Genomic DNA, 7,204 nt, shown 5'->3' with positions numbered 1-7,204 from the left:
TTATCGCTAACCAAAACATATGCAACAACAACAACACGGGTAACTGGCCTATCGGTTACCCGTATCGGTTACCTTCTGCCAAATCGCTTTTTTCATTAATGAAACGCGTCCTTTATGTTCAGATAATATATAATTATAAATAATTCATATATACAATGTTTTTTTACAATTTAAATTATTCCCTTATTACTCTAGTGAATTTTACATATGTGTATATTGATATGTACAAGCTAATTAAGTACAATAACGTCTATTAATAGCTGTGACCTCTCTGAAACTTTCGAAGCTCAGTGATGATGCCCAATTTTTCCTGCGCTGGTGGTGTTGTTCAACATCAGTTTGCAGAGCCATATGAGTTTTGTAGGGATAATACCGGAAGCCCCAATTCGTGCTATCTAAGTCGATTTACAGGTGATATTGATCATTTGGTCTTGACCCTTTCCCATAGTATGCTTGTTAGCGCCTTATCTGTGGTACTAAAAAGGCGGGGGGATAGTTGTCGCAGTTTTCTTATAATTTGAGCAAATTTATGTTCTTCCTTCAGCTACAGCTGGAATATTTGGAATATTGCTATGCGCACATCGTCAAAATCAAATTACCTAGAATGAGAAAGAACCTAATATCAGTAAGGATAGATTAAAGTTTTTAATATATTTAACCCGAAAAGTATTCTATAAATAGGGCTCCACAATTAGCTCTTTTCTGAGAGGCCAAAGGCACAAGGGACTCAAGAAGATTTCAGATAACTAGAATCAGGGTGTTATGGAGTTGCATTTACTATGGAAGCAGTAAGGAAGGCGGTTGGCATGATGTGTTGGTGCACAGTGGCTAGTCATTGTCGGCTGGGGCGGGTCCTTGCCAACCTTACTGTTCCTGCGCCATAAACAGAAAAAAGTTCCTATCAGGCCTATCAAAACGAGCAGTTGTCGAATTCAAAACAAACTGACAGAAGCGCAGAGACCGACTCAAAACGCTTATAATTCAAACTAAAACAACATCCGGCTGAACCGGATGTCACGGACAGACCGTTAACATTCAAAAAAATTCAAAAATCTAAAATTCAAAAAAAAACTGGCGCAAAAAAAAATTACCGAACCGGACATGACCGGTTACTAACTCTAAAAACCAAACTCAAAAAAAACTGCTGAAATTAAAATAAAATAACCAAAGGGAAAATAAACATAAAGGGCCGAATATATATAGGGGGCGCCGCGGGTGGTGTTGCGACGCCCGGTGCTTGTCCTTCCCTCAATAACCATGGCCACCGACGCACCTGTATTTCGGTGGCCCCTTACCTGTGTGCCTAAGTGCCTTCTAAACAAGTAAGGAAGTCAGCATTCCCATATTGTCAACAAATTTATTCAATGCTCATTATTACTACTAACATAGATTTCTCTTTTGTTTTCTCTTACTTCTTACTACACGGGTTTTGGAACCTCTTTAAGCTTATAAACAAATTTTTTTTGAAAAAATTTTATAGCAATCAAAAAGGCTATATATGTACTAAAATAAAAATATACTATATATGTAATGAAAGAAAAACTTTTTTTTTTTGTAGAACTTTGGTCAAATTCCCTTTTTTCTCCTTTTTTTTTCTTTTTACAAATCTATCTTAGGGCTGTACAGTTTGGATACAACTTCTGCTAATTGGGGCCCCCTTACAAAATTAATAGTTGTTGTATTAAAATTACTTTGAGTTTAACTAAACATCAATTCGGTATTACACGTAGTATAATGACAGTAATATGTACTATGCGCTGAGAAATTAGTCATAAACGCAACTAGGACTAAACTTGGGGTAAATCCTACCCCTCAAAAAATATTGTTTCACAAGCTCAAGTAAAACGTAAGCTTTTAGATTCATGGAAAAATTACCGGAGTCATTCACCTGTTCAGGTAAAACATGAACCTTTTAAACTTATAGTACAATTAATGAAATTGTTTTACTTGTTCAGTTGAAACGTTAACTACTTTACATGTAACAGTCAGGGTTGGTATTGTTCGGGTTTCGTGCAACTCAGTCACCAAAAAAAATGTATACAAAAAAAAAGTTTTGTTTTGATAATGCAAGCTAACCCGCATTACTTGTTATTTGCGTCTCTTAATATAGAGTTAATGCATTTTAACTGATAATGCAACTGAACTTGAATTACCAGTAAAACTTTATTCCTTACCGAAACAATATCAACACTTTTGCTCACTCCAAAATCATATTCGCCACGATGGCATCAATTAAAAAAAAATGTAATAGTAAAATTCTACCATAACGCAAAGCAAATTTTAATAACTGAAACACTTTTTCTTTTGTTTCACAGGCAGTATACATTGCACACCTATGACCATTAAAATATGCTTTGTTTTTTTTGGTTAAAAATTTTTTTTTCAGTATGCAACAATTTTGAACGTACAACAAGAATTGCTTTTTGTTTCCTTTTTAACTTTTCATTTCCTCCGGCCATTGTGCATATTGCATTAGTATTCACATTTGCTTTGATTCTACACTAGGGTGATAGCCCTAAATTCGAGTATGTTGGTACATTAACATTACATAATGTTGCGGAGTCAAAATTATAATTTTAAAGGATAGGGTTAAGGCTACAAATACATAACTTTAGTTCAGTAGTGGAACGAACTCACCGCTTTAACCGCTGATGTTCGTTATCTCAATTGGAATGTCCACAGGCCTATATTCGCTGTATCGTGATTGTCATTGTAGCAGGTTTAATGTAGCCCAATTTGGTCGTAGTTGATAAGGGTTGCGCTAGTAGTGTTATTGCCGGTATGGACGCAGTCAATAAAGGTGCGCTAGTCTTGGGGTCGGTGGAACCGTCTGTTGTTGGTGTTAACCTTAATGGCCTCAAGCCTATGTACGTGCATTGCAACTGGTGTGGCGGTACGTCTGATGGTTGTTGCGCTCGTGGTTGCGCTTATGAAGGAGTTGGGGGAGGTACTACCGATGGTGATGCCCGTGGTAATAATAGGCACCGTTGGCGGTGGTTGGCGCGGTGGTCCGAGGTGAACAAAAGACCCAGGTGGCGATAAAGCTTCGTGCTGGCCTTTACGCCGGTGGTAGTGTCCTCCTAGGTTAAGATATATTACCACCCAATTCCCCCCTTTTTTTTATTTCTGCGCAGCATACAATTGCCACTTGAACATGCCTAATGGTTGATAGGTTAAAATGCAGATCTAATTCTGGCGTTGTTTCATTGATGGGAAAATGTTCACGTTGTAAGTCCCAATAATCCTTTAAAAACACCATCGGTGAATACGTTTCACCACCATCATCTAATTTGGTGTCGATTTGGCCGGCAACTCGGCGATTTTTCTTGATTTAGTTTTTTCTTACCAAATTTTTTCTTTCCTTATGTGTATACGGCGGAAACTCAATCTTCCAAAAGGGCCGATTTTTTTCGTAGTGATGGCCGGTCTGTCTTTTTCTTGTTTTTTCGATATCTTTTTATCGCAACTTTCGCCACATCGCTAGGTGTGTTCGCGTGAACACGCTCCCAAGTGGATCGTGGCCGTAGACCGTAGCAGCAGACCGTAACAAGGGGTACCCGAAGATACTTCGCTGTTGCATTCATAGAGAACACAACATTATAACAAGGGATAATTGATTGATGTTACGAAGGAAATTAGACGTGATACAAAAACAAACAAATGCATATGACTGTTTAATTCAACAACAACAACAACAACAACAACAACAACAACAACAACAACAACAACTGTTTAATTCATTATCCGAAATTCTTGTATGGACGTGCAGTATGAAAAGTCCAAAGTTCCTTATGGATCTACATTTGAAGGCGCTTAGTTAGCTGACATCGCTTACTTAAACGGTTGATTCTAAAGGAAAAACCAAAACAAAATATAGGTTAGGTTGAACTGGCGGGTTCATGACGACCTCACATAGACTGAATGCGTCCGTATTGTTACCAGAAGTTTGTTTTAACGACCAAGCTAAAAACCCTATCAACAACCAGGTCATGTTATAAAATAACCCCGTCCTCTTGACAAATACCAGAAGCTTCCTAGAACTTAAACCACTTGCTGCTTCTAGATCTGACAGCTGTCAGCTGGAGTCTTAGCCTGGCAAGCGCCGGGCAAGAGCACAGAACGTAATCAATCGTTTCCTCCTCCAACCCGCACTTCTTACATCTGCTATCACTGACCAAGCCTAATTTAAAGGCATGTGACGTCAGAAGGCAGTGTCCAGTAAGAATACCCGTCATGAGTCTACAGTCTACAGTTTAATGATAATGAAAATATAAGAATCAGTGTTTATGAATAACATATTTTAATTAATCTCTTACAATAACGTGATCGGTGGCTACATCGCCATGTAAACTTAGGTACTGTATGTGCGCAACCGTGCAAATGGACATAAGCAGTAACATTATTCACATAAACATAGCTTGGTATTTGTGCAGGCATCAATATAGCATACATTGGCCCAGTTCGGTGTGCACCAGCCACTGGTACAAACACTTTTGAATGCATAGCTTTCATATAGATTGGATGTCCGGCAGTGCTCCGGTTGTGCCAAAATGTAATGGGCTGATCAGTCTCTTGGTACGGCATTTGCGGCGATCGAAAAAAAGTCAGCAATGGTTCTACAGTGCGTAGAAAAGCTAAATCAATTAGGAGCACACAACGTAGTATTGTCGCCCTGGGTCCTAGGCCACAGGGGAGTAGAGGGTAATGAGCAGGCTCGCTGGCAGTACTTGGGGAAAAGATAAAGAAACGCTCATGACTACATACAAAGCAATTAGCCAGCCGATTACGTGCTACGCGTCACCCATATGGTCACCAAGCCTAAAAATCACCCACTGGAAGAAACTACAGGCCTGCCAAAATACTGCTCTCAGAATCGCCACGGGCTGTCTTCTTATGTCCCCATAACACCATCTGCATAATGAGGCGAGAATACTCCCCATCAGGGAGAGAAATGAGATGCTGACCAAACAGTTCCTGTTGAATACCCAGAAACTTGGGCATCCCAACAGACATCTGATTGATGAACCATCACCGCCTAGGGGCTTAAGGAGTCATCTCCGTAAGCATTTTGAGGAAATACGGCACCTGAGAACCCAGCCGTATGAAGTGAAAAAACACAAGCAGGTCCTTGGTGAACTCCATAAACAGGCGTCGGACCTTTATGCCGGGAATTGCCCGGTGAATCCAGTAATTAACGAAAATTATCCAAAACTCGCGGAAGAAGAACGCACACTCCCCAGGGAAACGCGTGTCACTCTTGCTCAACTTCGTTCTGGATACTGTAACAGGTTAAACTCTTACCTATCCAGAATCAACCCCGACATACAAAATGTATGCCCCGCTTGCAATGTGTCCCCACATGACACCAACCATCTCTTCAATTGTAATGTGGAACCAACGCCTCTAACACCCCTTTCCTTATGGTCCACCCCTGTTGAAACGGCAAGTTTCCTTGGACTCCCGTTAGAGGATATTGATGACAATCTGTGATCGGTCGCGGCTATTAGGTGGGGCGAGCGTTGCTACAACAACAACAACAACAGCAGGCGGACTCAGTGTTTAATTTATTGCGTCCCTCCCACAAATTGTCATCCTCCCAGCAGATCCTTGCAGCGGGTCTGCGCCATACTCTCCTCTTCCGGGAAGGTATCGACCCCAATCCGGGTCCTTCTCCTGACCCCGGTCCTGAGAAATGAGTTTGCTGCGTTTGCCGGAAAAGAATCTTTTTAGGACGGTCATATATATAAGGGCCTGAAATATTTCAATGAACTTCCTAATCACATAAAAAGTAGTTATAACTTCAATACTTTTAAAAAAAGTTTATTGGAGCATTGTAAAACCCTTCCAATAAGATAAAGTTTTTCTCCTCTTATTTTTTACATGATATATCCGATACTGGAGCGCGAAAAGGGAATGGTAATAATGGAAGCAGCAAAATACAATGCATCCGGCCCTAAGGAAAAGAAAATCGATCGCCACCTGTAACTCCAGACAGTTCCAACAACTAATTTCGCTGGAATTCGGTATTTCCAGCTGATATTTACTGTTGCTGATCGGAATCACTCGCATTCCGACAGCATTAATATAACAATAAAATTATATAATGTGTAACAAAAATAACGAAAATAAGGCCAAACAAAAGTTGGAGCAGGGGGATTGGAAACCCGTCCTTTTCAACCTCCCATTATATGTTGAGCTGTGCTAATCGGAATCTTTATGCATTCCGACAGCGTCTTTACTAAACAAAGTTGAGGGGTGATTGGATACACGTTATTTTCAATTTCCAACATCCAAAGACATGTTTAGCTGTGTTCATCGGAGACTAATACATTCCGACAGCTTAAAATACACATATAATTGAAAAATATAAGTTCCAAATTTTGTTGACTTAAGCTGGGAGCAATGGAGGATTGGAAACGCGTCCTTTCCAACCTTCCTTAAATGAGTGGCTCCCACACTCGTCCCTTTGTCACGCTAGTAAATATGCTGATCGGAATCACATGGCATTCCAACATCATATTCAATAGAAATAAGTGATTATAACAATGTATTGTTCTTAGTAGTTTAAGTTTTAGGCCTAAACAGCCATAATAATAAATAAATTTAATTTAAAAAATAAATACTCTTGTCAGTGTTTCACGTGCAAAGGATGGTTGCATCGGACAGGTTGCTCTGGGCTAGATTCCAAAATCCAGCGTCCTCGTAACTTTTATAAATCTTTTGTGGCTCTTGTTGTTCACGGCCTCATTACATTATGAGGAAATACGGCACCTGCGAACACAGCCGTAAGAAGCTAAAAAACACAAGCATTTCTTCAGTGAACTCCACAAACAGGCGTCGGACCTCTATGCCGGTGATTCCTGTACTCAAAGAACAAAACTAGCAGAGGAGGAACGCACTCTCCCTAGGGAAACGAGAGTAGTCACTCTAGCTCAACTTCGAGCTGGATAACGTAACAGGTTAAACTCTTACCTATCCAGAATCAACCCCGACATACAAAACATTGTGCTGCTTGTAATGTGTCCCCACATGTCACCAACCATCTCTTTAACTGTATTGTGGAACCAACGCCTCTAACACTCCTCTCATTATGGTCCACCCCTGTTGAAACAGAAAGTTTCCTTGGACTCCCGTTAGAAGACATTGATGACAATTTGTGATCGGTCGCACCTATTGGATGGGACGAAGCACTGCTATAACAACA

The sequence above is a fragment of the Eurosta solidaginis genome, chromosome 3, assembly GCF_040869045.1.
Source record: "Eurosta solidaginis isolate ZX-2024a chromosome 3, ASM4086904v1, whole genome shotgun sequence".
Taxonomy (NCBI): Eukaryota; Metazoa; Arthropoda; class Insecta; order Diptera; family Tephritidae; genus Eurosta; species Eurosta solidaginis.
This window is presented reverse-complemented; position numbering follows the sequence as displayed.